Source organism: Zosterops lateralis, assembly GCF_965231275.1.
Source record: "Zosterops lateralis genome assembly, chromosome: 30".
In the NCBI taxonomy this organism is placed as follows: Eukaryota; Metazoa; Chordata; class Aves; order Passeriformes; family Zosteropidae; genus Zosterops; species Zosterops lateralis.
The window spans coordinates 5,339,811-5,352,638 of NC_139790.1; the positions used below are offsets into that span (position 1 = coordinate 5,339,811).

A 12,828-nucleotide genomic window follows, 5' to 3' on the forward strand; every position below is an offset into this window, starting at 1 on the left:
CAGTGTCACAGAGCAAGAACAGATGCCATTATTCATTATATTAGCAATAATAGAGGCTGATATTCCCACCAATAACTGGTGCCCAGCTGTTTGCCCCAGGAGCTTTGGTCACCAAGCACAGCTCCGTTTCCCACAGCCACCGGGAAAAATTAAATCATTATTGCCATTAATGATATTTAAGCCAAACCAGCACTCCTTACTCCTTGCCCACACACCAAACAACTGTAAGCAGCCCTGGGTTTGATTCCCACACGTTAAGCAAACCAATTATTAATTTATTAATTTCACAAGCCTGGCAGTGTTTCTGTGTTCAGCCAGCCTTGCTGAGTGACTCCCATGCTCCTGTTTCAGGCAGGCTCAGGTGAAAGCAGCTTCTGCCCAGCCACCAGCATTGTCCCCTCAGAAATGTGCATTTCCTGGTCCTTCCACCCTCTGAATCCATGGGGACAGTCCAGGCAGCAGGAGGGGACAGGACCTGCTGGAGCCCAGCTGCCACCTCACCCCTGTGTCAAACACCATGTCACCAGGCAGAGATGGGGAATGTCATTTAGTGCAGTGGCTTTGAAGATTTTCCTCCATGTGTAAGCAGATAATTAAGAATGCATTAAATAGATATTAATGCATTAAATATCCCTGTGAGCAACAGAACTGGTAAAGGTTAAGTGGCTTCTCTAAGTGAAGGGACAGAAATGGAACAGTCAGTTTAACATCCAACTGGCTGCTTGAGAAAAGCACAGCATTATAAATTTTTTATAGTTCATACTACATAGAATAATATTTTAACCAGCTATAGGTTATTGAAGGAAAACTTCTTGGTTCTGGGAAGACTTTTAAAAAAGAACTTTGGCAAAATTTAGTAAAATAAACCTCTAGATCACCTTTAGTAAACCTCTTTGTGGTTTCTGCCAGTAAATCAGTCCTTTTTTTACCAATATACTGTGGGTTTAATACTGTGCCTTAATTGCTGCTTCATCTTCAGGGCTCTTTGGCAGATGTGTTTCAGCACTGCTTTTAATAAAATAATCACACTTATTCTTACTTAATTGGCATCAGATAAATGCAAGACTTCTTAGCTGCTGCTATTTGAAGGAACAGCACTTCAGCACACATTTTGCCCTTTGAATAATTAGGAGAAAAGACCAATGCAGACAGAGCGTACCTAAGTGAGCTCCAAAACTGGGCTAATACTGATCGCAAAACCTTTACTAACAGCCAAGGAGAAGAGCTCAGGCAGCGCTGTGGGTTCAGGCTCGTTTATACTGAGAAATTTAATAGAAGGTTTAATTGACAGCTTTGCTTGGTTCTATTGTGCCTGATTAGGCATCTCCATGAAAAGCATTAGCTGTATTTGATCCCCTCCAAAGCAGAGCAGCTCATTAGCAGGGATGTTTACAGGACCAGCAGCTCTTCCCCTGCTGCAGGAGGAGTTTTCAGATCGTGTTTTTATGAGGAGGATCACAACTCCGAAGGAGCTCAGCCTTCCATCCTTTGCCTTTCTTAGTATTTGCCAACAGGACAGATGGGCAAGGAAAACATCAGACAGGACTACAACAAACCCCCAACACTTGGGTATTAAAAGAACCCAAAATCCTCTCCCTCATCTGTCCTGTTTTGTTTTGTTGTTTTTTTTCCAAAAGCATCTATCAGGAAGCTGAAATAATTACAAGTAACAAGTGTCTAACAGGCTGAATAAATCAGCTGAGAGCCTTGTGAGATTATATTGATAATAATAACTCTGCTCAGCACAACCTCCCAGAATTCCACACACAAAATTAAATGGCACCCATGCAAATACATCCAATATCAGCAAATTACTGGTAATTGTTATTGTTCCCAGAGATGAAAGGACACAGAACAGTATGAGAACACAGCAATTATTTCCTGCACTCTGAGCCTATGAACAGGGACCTGCAGCTCCAATTTCTTTCTTGTCAGTCTCAATCCAAATTGCTCCTTAGGCTTGGTCTTAATACAACAAAATGCTCATCAGGAAACTATAATCTGTCTCCTTTTATCAAAAAACCCAATCTGTTAAAATACGACCAAGCAAATGCTGTTTGCATCAGGAAGACTTAGTTACCTTTCAGAAACAATTAATTCTGCACAAAAAAATGAAAAATGGAAAAAAAATCTGTGCTAACTTGTGAAAAGCTGGTGCTTTAGAGCCTGCAAAAACAAAGACGTGTTTCCTTTCCTTGGGTATGGTGAGGGTCTGGATACAGGATCCTCCACACAAAGGACAAGTAATAAACAGAGCAAAATTAGTTTTTCCTGTCACAAGGATTCAAAGACTTCATAAAAATTGAAGCCTCTCCACAGAAGAGTCCAGTAAGTGCTATTAGCTCTGAGACAGATTCATTTCAAGCAGCACACAAAAGAAAGGGTTGCTAACTTTGCAGTGCAGCATTTTATTTCCCTTCCAAGCTCCTAAATAAAAAGTGAAAGTCATGACACAGAGTCACGTGCCCCTTTTATGAGATCCTCTCCTTGACCTTGAATGCTGCTAAGAACATTTACACACAATTCCCTTGAAAAGCACAACATAGCAGCACGTGAGCTGAGCTTCCAGCTGAAATTCAAGATGCTCCAGGTAAGTGATAACACAAGTAAGGTCAGAAAAATAGGAAACCCTTCAGATGGTGGCTTCTGGGCTAGAAAACAGAGTGCTCAGAAAAGCTGGGCTTGGTGGTCAAAGACTTCCAGCATTTCCTTGCCATTGCTAGCAGCACATCCAGAGACTTCCAACGGGCTGAGAGCCTGAGATAAATTCACATTAACCACTCCAGCACATAAACACAGCCAAGTGCATTAGTGTTTAAGGCGCCTTCCTATTAAAGCTGCACTTTGTTCTGTTAACCTTTACAATCTCACAAGTGGGTAACACCCAGCAAACCACTAAAATCGTCATTATTGCCCTGGGCTGCCATTTCACGGCCATGCAAAACAGGAGTAAAGCCAATTAAAATGCGTCGCTCCATTGAGAGCCCAAACTGCTCAAAGCTCACACCCGAGGTTAATGCCCAGGAATGTCAGCGCACGAGCCCCCCTGGAAATTGTTTTTCACTTACTTTCCCACTACCCTGCATTCCCAAAATGCTTCAGCCAACTGCTAGAATGGCACAAGCCCTACAACAGTTTGATTTAAATATAAATTCAGACAACAAACTGGGAAACATGGAGCCCTTCAAAAATCAAATTCAAAATCAGTTTGGTGACTCACATTTCCAAAGAGTCAAAACCAAAAAATGGTGAGTCAATCCCTCCTTCATCATCGTACTCACTTGAGGCCCATTCTTCAAGTAGTTTTACTCTAAAGTGAGCATAAAGTGGGTGACAAATTTAAACAGGCCCTTTTATCAGGAATGGCACATGCTGGTTTAACCCAAACACACAGAAACCAGGTCAGTTGTTTTCAGAGCTGGGAAAGTTCAGATACTCCCAAGTATTGTGGGACAACTCAGCTTGTCCACCACAACTGGACTTCTCTGCTCCTAAAAATACAACTATCAGACAAAGCTTGTTTCCTCAGGCACTTTGCTGACGCGAGTCCAAGATCAAAACATTCCTGGTTCAGAGGACAGAGATGTTTCAGCCTTCAAAATACGCAGCTAAAATCCAGCCATGCCATCCCCCAAGATGCTTGGGTCACTCTTGGAAACACACATCGATTTATTACTGCTTAGTAACATAGGTTTTGAGGGAAGAATAAAATATTCTGGTTGCCTGAAAGTGTTAAGAAGGAACTTTGGAAACACCCTTTCAGCAAAATAGGATAATGTTTATTCTCTCTTGAAGTTGCTATTTAAAATATTAAAATTAAATAAGTAAGGGCAGACACCTGGATGTTAAGTGCATTCCCTGCCCCCGTCCCCTCCTTAACCAGCACTTGCATCTTCTGGCCTGAGAACTGAGACATGGGGAGATTCAGATAATTGAACTTCTAATTATAAACTCTTTAAAATTCTAGTTTTACAGTTACCTCGAGCCCAGACATTCCTCAGCAAACAATCAAACAGAACTGTGGGATGGGAACACGGAGCATTTCAATCCATTCCCACAACACAGGAGGGAGACACCCAAACCCGGTGCTTTGGGACTCCCTGGGCACAGCCTTGAGGCCAGTTCATCCTTCCCAAAACCATCCGGGAGCTCTCAAAGCCAAACCCTGCCCCGGGCCCACGGCAAAGTCAAGGGAAGAGTCGCAGCTCCCAGGCGAGGGTGACTCACTACTGACGGGACTGATGACAACACTGGGGACCATAAAATCACAACTCAGCTCCTCGTCCCCCTGGAGAAGGCGGTCCAAACCCAGGAGCCGTGTAGGGCATCGCCGGGCACAGGGCGCTCCCACACACGTTCCCAGAGTTCGGAAACAGAAACGGCCGAGATTAATGTGAGTGGAAGGGATGAAATTACAACAGGAGACTTCTGAGCTAAAAGTTCAGTTCTCCCTCCTCCTCTCTCTCCCCAGCAAGTGCCAGTGATGTCTCAACACCCCAACTGCCTTTCCAAGGAAGTAGCTCTGCTCCTTTCCGGGCCAAATTACCACGGCAAGAAATCCCATGTAGATTCACCTCCAATAGAAAAACATTCAGACAGTAAACATTTCCTTCCCACAACCTGAAAACAGCCAAGTATCATCAGACTTCTTTCCTGCCATCAAAGAAACCCTGTCCTGAGACAGCTCATAACAACTAAAAGCATTTGCCCATAAAGCAAATGTGCTCCCAAGTACTGACAGAAATAGACAGTGCACCCCACGAAGCTGGCTGTGTCTGAACACACTTCACCCCCAGGAAGGCTGGAGAACACAGCAAGAACTTTCATTTGTAATGATTTATTTTACTCCTGCCTTTACCACATCAGGATGCTCATCTCTTACTCATCCTGACTGTCAATATTGTCTTCCTGCAGCTTTTAAGTAAAATAACCCCCACTGTAACTGTTGTCAGGCCATGTCATGACCACTGAGGATTCATAAATAACACTTGATATAAATAGATTTTCCAGTAACATATAAACCATCGGCTCCAATGCAAGTAGAAGGGCTGTGTGCAGCCATCTCTCCTGTAAGGATAAACACATAAAGAAGTGTTCAAAAGCAAAATTAATCTATTGAAGAAATGGTCCTACAGAAACTTCTGGCACTTGAGATTTCTTACATGGTTCACACAAACACATTGACAGGAGCAGCTACAGCAGAACAAGATCTTCTCAGGAAGAAATACTTCCCTGGGAGGGTGGGAAGGCCCTGGCACAGGGTGCCCAGAGACGCTGTGGCTGCCCCTGGATCCTTGGAAGAGTCCAAGCCCAGCCTGGATGGGGCTTGGAGCACCCTGGGACAGTGGAAGGTGTCCCGGCTCATGGCAGGGGTGGCACTGGGTGGGCTTTGAGGTCCCTTCCCATCCAAAGCATTCCAGGATTCTATAACCTTCCAAACGGCACCAGTTCGTGGTGGGAACAGATCCAAGGGGTGCCAGCTGCCTTCCCCTACCCTCAGGATCGGGAGAGGTTTAATCGCTGCGGTTCAGACCAGTCAGGAAAGCAGCTTAGCAGCCACTTCTGGAGGAATCCATACCGACAATGCCTGGAGTTTCACTCATTTTCCTTTCAATGGTCCCCAATCAACTTCCACAACACGACAAAGCCATGTCACAGCCCCTCGGGGACACTCTATCAAGCTGAGGAAGCTGGCAGATTTGGCTACACCAGGAATAAACCCCCAAACATACTGACAGAATCAAAGACAAAATCTCAGTTTAATTAAAAAAACAAAACCATTAGAAATAAGAACTGCATACAAATACAGCATTTTTTACAGGTTCTTCTAAACAAATATGGGGGAAATCCACAGTAGAAGCTTTCTGTTAGGAAGAAAACCAATCCTCAAGCTTCCCCTGAAGAAGTCTCCAACTAAGTAATACCAAGAAAATTACCTCTCCACTGGAATTCAACTCCATGTTAGACGACCTCTCGAGACAGAAATTCTCATGTTAGCAAGGTTTAAATACACACAGAGACCACCTAATATGGACTTGGGGAGGTACACTCAGGTTTGCCTGGACTCAGGGAGGGCAGAGAGCACAAAAATTCCCTGAACGGATCTGGCTGCCACAGAAACGCAAGGCTTTGCTGGGCTAACCCCTGACTGAGCTGCCATCCCTCCGGGGGACACTGCCAGAGGGTGAGGGACGAGCTGCTTAAATTGCTCCTATGACCCAAGGAGAGACCCAAATCCTCCCACTGTTTGAGAAGCTGTTTTTCCTTCAATTTGTTTCCAAGCTGAAAATGCTGGGGAAGCAACAGGCCCGTGCTCTGAGAGAACCTGATTCCCATACTGCTCCTTCCATCTGCTGAGAGCCATGTGCTTCCAGAGAGTTCAGCAAAGCTAAGCCTGGCTCAAAACAGGGCTTACAGCCCAATCCCACACTGGGATAGGTCTTAAACCATTCGAATTCAGCTTGTTAAGGCACAGCAGGAGCACAACCCACTCCTGGGAACTCCAGCGAGACCTCCTCTTGTCCCCAGGGCTCTGACAAGACATTTTCAAGTCCTCTTAGCATCTTGACTAAGCCAAAGGCTTGTTTAAATCCATGATAAAAATCTCAGGGCTTGTTAAGCCTCCTTGCTAGCCCAAGGTTGAATTTGTTTCAGTGCATCTCCATGTTAACACTGGTCTAATTTCAAGCTATCTGAATCATGACTGAGAGCTAAGAGTAGGGGTGCAAGAGCTCATCAACTAATCCAATTGTTCTACATATCTACATATCTCAAGGATTATTTTCCAGTTTGCTAACCTGAGCTACTTGTTGCAATAATCCTTCATCTACACTAAAATCACCTGGCAGACCAAGGTGTGTAGTTAAGCCTGGCTCTGGCACTGTGCAGCCCATCAGCTGCTTATCACTCCAGCATTGGTTCTGCTTCTCCACTTCATTTTAGAGCCTGCATCAAACTCCACCTGCCAGGAAAAACACTACCCACTTTTTTTTTTTCTTTTTTTGTAAAGCTTAAACTGGGTAATTTAAAGCCTGCTCAAGCCTGGCAGCACTATGCTGCAGGGAGGACACACAGACATATTAAGCTCCCTGTAAATATAGAGCATTTAGTGTTGCTGAAAATTAAAGCTCAGCAACAAGGAGCCTGGCATTTACCTGCCACTGAACTCACACCCAGAGTCAGCTGCATGTGGGAAATGACAAGGCGGAAAAATTTAACAGGCCAGGTCTTTACCTTGTCTTAAACTCTGGGGATTTCCCTTCCCTGCCAGAATCTTCCACCGTCTCTGCTGCTGCCTTTGGGGTCAGCCCAGCCTGCACTCACCTGACCAGGAGAGCCCCAAACTGCCTCAAGGGCTGCTCTTCCCTGCGTACAAAATGACAACGACGGCTCCAAAATGAAGGGATGGGAATAAAACTGTAAAGCCTCTGCCTCATTCCCGGTTTTCCCGGAAAAAAGGCAAAAGCCACTAATAACAGGAATGTATGATAGCGGTTAGTCCTTATTCTAGGAAACCTAATAGGCTTGCAACAAGCTTTGTTCGGGCATTTTTCTGCGCTACCTACATCAATTCTTTCTACTCAAAATGTACCTTAAAACAAAAGAAAACCACACAAGATTTGGAACGGGGCTTGCAAGTTGAAACCAGAAAATTGTAATATTTAGCGCCTCGATGTGCACTAGAAAAGGAAAAAGAAAAAAAGAGGCCGATAAATAATTTTTAAGGGGGGGTGGAAGCTTTAAAGCGTATCACGAGAACGGGATCAGGGAAGAGCGAGGCCACCCCTTCAGGACCAGGGGAGAATCAACCTGCATTTCTCCATCCCATATGCAAGCTTACGGCTCTGCCACCCATTTTGTTTCAGATTAAAGGGGGGAAAAATTAATTTAAAAAATTACCTCAGCGGCATCGAGAGAAGACCCCTCCCCGGGGATTGATGCTCGCCGGGCAGGTGACCCCGCCGCAGGTGCCACCCTGGGCATCCCCCCGCGCCCCTTCCCCAGCCCTGGAGACGATGCTGAGCCAGAAAACGGCGGCGCGGAGCACAGGGAAGGGTTTATTTAACCCACAAATGCCAAATAAAAGGGAGAGGAGGAGCGGGGAGGTGCGGACGGCGCGGGAGCCGCGCGGCCAAGGTGAACCGCGGCCGGCTGACATGGTGGAGGGCAGCGAGGGGCGAGCCGCGGGTGTGCGGGGCCAGCAGGGAGGTGACAGCGGGCAGGAGGCTGAGGGGCGAGCACTGAGGGGAAAGCGCTGAAAGGAGAGCGCGGGGGAGAGTGCGGCGGGGAAGCGCCACGGGGCTGCTCCCTCAGGGTGGGCGGCCGCGGGAGCAGGACGGGGAGGACGGGCTCACCTGCCATGGCGGGCTGAGGGCGGCAATGGCGCTGGGGGCTGCGGCTCCGCACCCCTCGGTCTCCGCGGTGAGTGCGGCGGGGCCGGGCGGCCCCAGCAGGCAGAGCATGGGGCGGGACGGGGCTCGCTCCGCCCCCGACAAGATGGCGCGCTGGGTCCCGCTCCCTCAGTGCTCGGCCGCCATGGCGGCCTCGGCGCTCGGCGGGGGAAATAGCCTCGTGTTCCCTGAGGGAGAAGCCTCCAACTGCAGGGACGTGTAAACGTTTTATGCATGAAAGACACAAATCTCAGAGTCGCGGGATGGGGCAGGTTGAAGGGACCGCAGTGGGGCATCTGGTCCTATGTCAACGCTCAGGCAGGATCATCCCAGAGCACACGGCACAGGGTTGTGTCCAGACAGTTTTGGAATATCCCCTGTGAAGAACACTCCACAGCCTCTCTGAGCAATGGAGCACTGAACAGGCTCCCCAGGGAATGGTCATGGCCTCAGGGATGGCAGAGCTCCAGGAGTGTTGGGACAAGGCTCTCAAGAACATGGTGGGGTTGTTGGGGTGTCCTGTGCAAGGCCAGTTGGGTCAGTGGTCCTGATGGGTCCCTTCCAACACAGAACATTTTGTTACTCTGTTATTCTGGTTCTAGGAATCAGTACCTGGTCACCGGCAAAGGAAAGTTCTTCCTCATGTTCAGATGGAACTTTGTGGGCATCAGTTTCTGCCCATTGCCTCTCGTCTCATTGCTGGGCCCCAGGGAGCAGAGCCTGCTCCATCTCTGACACCTTGCTGCAGATATTGATGGGTATTGGTGGTTATTGATGAAGTCCCCAAACAAAGCCCCTTGGGACCCTCATCTGGGGGGTCCCTCTGCAGCCTCTGGGAAAATGTGCTCACCTGGTGCCTCCAGACCTGGCCCTCTTGGGGCTTTGCTTTGGGGTTTCTTTTTGGTTGTGTTTGTTTGTTTGTTTAATTACTATCTTTTAGGAAAAATCCAACTTTTACCATAGGAGAGTGAGTTTAGGGGAGAACAAAAGAATCACAGAATCATTTAAGTGGGAAAAGACCTCTGAGGTCAAGCCCAGCCTGTGCCCAGTCACCACCATCCCAACTAGACTGGAGCACTGAGTGTCATATCCAGTCGTTCCTTAAACACCTCCAGGGTTGGTAACTCCACCACCTCTCTGGGCAGCCCATTCCCATGTCTAATCACCCCTTCTGTGAAGAAACTCCTCCTGAGGGCCAACCTAAACCTCCACTATTGTACCAGAGGAGGCTAAGCTGAGTCACCCAAAAGATGACACCTCCACCACATCCGCAACCCTCCCCAGAAAACACCATTTTTCTGAGATTTCCAGTTTTCTGGTGGGGGCCAGGACAAAAGTGACACAAATATGACAAATCCCCCCCGCCCAGCCCACAGAGCTGGATGTTTTCAGGCACTGCTGACATCTGCAGCTCCAGTACCCAGCACTGGACGCTGCCTCTCTCACGTCCCTCTCGGCAACATCCGACATCCATAATGGCTTTGTGCCCTGCCCTTTCCAGAACGTGCAGTTGTCAGACACATCAGCCCGTGGCTCCTTCCCTTGCTCAGGGCTGTTCTGGGCAGCCGGGGCTGAGCCCTCACAGCTGATTCCTGCCCTTTCTCCTTATACTGGCTGTCCTTGAGGAGATATTGACCCATGCTGGGCTTTCTCCCCCAGATCTGCTGATATTTAATTAAGGTACAGCCCCGAGTTGATGAGAAAGTGTTCCCCAGACCACTGGTACTAATTGGACCTTGTTTCACCCAGACCTGCAATTCTCTGTTGATCTTTTGGGTCCTTTCTTCAAACGTTGCTGTTTGCACAGTGGCAACCAGGAATGTTGGCGGGGTGTTTCTTCACCAGCTGTCCAAGCCCTTCCCTCCCGCTCCCCCATAAAGAGCGTTTCATCCGATCCCATTAAAACCTAGGAGCTTACTTTAAGACCAGAGACCCTATGAGGCCTCTGGAACATTTGTGCTTATCCTTGAGCATATTTTTTTTTCCATGTTCACTGCAACACTCCCTTGGTTAAGCTTATAAAAGGTTTTCCAATGAGATATATGGAGAATTATATAAGGCAGGGCTAAGGCACAATACTTGATTATGGATATCAGTCCTTGGCATTGTTCAATACCTGGCCTTATCCCAAATGTAGACACAGACTTCAGTGCAGCTTTTAAACATTAAAAGCCTTTGTTTGTCAGGGTGGGGGAGTGTGGGGCCATGATGGGAGGGACATTTTAGTAATGCCAGATTGATGGAGGCTGCAGCAGTTTTGCTGTTGACAGGAATTTGTACAGGAAGATGGATCATGTGTGCTCAGTGTCTCCAGAGTGCAAGGCCTCCCTATGTTCAGGATAAGGGACAGAGATACGGCGCTGTTTATTTTATTTTTGAGTGTTAAAATTTTCCAACCTGCCCTCCCCAGGTGAAAGACAGAAATACAGAGGGAAAGGCAGAGGGAAATACAAGTAGTACAGTGAGAGAAAACTCATCAGTCAAATTGAAATGTAACAGATGACCTCAGGGTTGTGACAATCCCAAGGACAGGCCAGGGAAGGATGATAAAGGTAGATTTATTGCTCCAAGAATTGAATTTGACACAGCTAGACCCGCGCCCCCCCCCCCCCCCCCCCCCCCCCCCCCCCGCCCCAGAACCATGGGCTCAAACCCAGTAAAGCCTTTTTGAGTCCTTTTTCCTCTTAATTTGATAAATTCCCTTCCAGGTGACCTCTTGTGCTGCAAAGTTTGAGAAAATTCCCTGGCATTTCCTTGTTCAGGAAGTCAGAGCCCATTTTATGCCATCACACTGTCCTACAACAGAAGTAGGAACAATTTTGCTGGGATTGTTGGCATATATAATTTGTGTTATTAAAATGTAGTGAAGAACCCTGATATATTTATCTAAACATTCAACCACTCCCTGCCTGAATCATTCACAGGTCCATAAAAAAGCTGGAAGAATTGGAGCCATGGGATGTGTGCATTCTTCCTGACCATGCACCAGGAGAAATGAGCAGTTATCAATCATATGGTGGGCACACCTTTGAGATCCAGAAGGAGACACATTGCCTTTGTTTTCTCCTCTATCCTTGATCTACATCTTGTCTGGATTACCTGAGCTCCACAAAGCTCACTCAGGGACCTGTCTAATATCAGGGACCTTGCTGCACCCTCATCTCATAACAATCCAAGGAAGCTTTACTGAGGACATTCCTCAGCTTTATCTTGGTTGTTTCTTCATGTTTCTGTGTGGATCACAGGGGAAGGACAGGACTGCAGGTCAGGGTTTTTCCTCAGATGCAGCATGGACGTTACTGGCATAAATTTAAATGCTGAAATGTTTTTGGCTAGCATCTCTTACTCAAAATTTCCATTTTAAATCCAAGTGTTGTCTTGGCTGGGATGTGACTCATTGATCTGAGCACAGGATGTCCAAAAGACCAAATCAAAACTTCATGTCCAGGAATTCATCTAGTGAATGGTATCTTCACTCTTAGCAGGGGAGTGGAATGAAATGATCCCTTCCAATGGACCCAAATCATCCCACGATCCTATAATTGGTTTGGGTCCTGGATCCATAGCTCCTTTCCAATCTTGTTTTCTTGGTGTGTTTTGAGTTTAGTTTTTATAATGTAAAAAAAGAAAATTAAAAAAAAAAAAAAAAAAAAAAAAAAAAAAAAGCCTGCCTTGCATTAATCTTGCAGGAGATTAATACCATTCTGTATGAATCCCACAGATGGAGTCCAGCAATTAAGAATCCAGCACTCCTGGATACGGATAACAGGGATATCTTTCACTGGTTTAGACAAAATAAAAATGAAAGCCCTGCTATTTCAACAGCAGCCTAGGAGGTGAGTGGAAGCTCCACCAAATAAGCCCAAAAAAATTAACACCTCTCCAACAGTGTTTTATTTTTTTTGCTTCTCCCTCTGGAATATGGAATGGTAACTGAGGGGAGGAGCTGGGCAGACCCTGAGTTTCACTCTGTGAGATGAGGAAAGCAAGAGTGAGCAGCACTTGGTTAAAATGCCATCTACACCACTGGTGGGAAACTCCCCCAGCTCCTGACCCACAGGAATTCATCATTATGTCGGGGACACCCATGACTTGCTGTTCCCCCCAGTGTCAGGTAGAAATCAAGTCAGAAAAAATGTATTTCTTTCTCAGAATCGAGATGGGCTCTGCCAGCTGAACTCAACCCCCTGGTTTGTCATCTGCAACATGGAGGCAGGAAGAATTTTTATGAAGTTTAATTAGTGCAAAGTGCTCTCTGTAGCAAAGAGAGCTTTTGGTTCGAGGATCTTGGGCCAAGTACTCAAATTACAGAGGCTCCAGCCAGCGACCCACGCGGTAGAGCTCCTGTTGTGCCTGTGGTATCCGGGGAGGAACAGCAGCAGTCTGAATTCATGTCATCAATAAATCAAGAGGTGAGCAGGAGAAGAGATCTGTGTGG

At 46.8% G+C, this 12,828-nt stretch overlaps 1 protein-coding gene across 2 annotated transcripts in view; it reads right to left on the bottom strand.

The window, feature by feature from the left end:
- SLC23A2 (solute carrier family 23 member 2) overlaps positions 1-8,472 on the bottom strand; it is a 50,530-nt gene extending 42,058 nt beyond the window's left edge. Inside the window, exon 1 of one of the 2 annotated variants that reach the window (XM_083880592.1) lies at positions 8,355-8,472. The gene's annotated coding sequence lies outside the window, so the exon portion shown is untranslated. Of the gene's footprint in view, positions 1-2,141; positions 2,247-8,354 lie in introns of those variants that run through there. The other variant, XM_083880594.1, reaches the window with a different exon arrangement.
- Between the last annotated feature and the right edge of the window lie 4,356 nt (positions 8,473-12,828).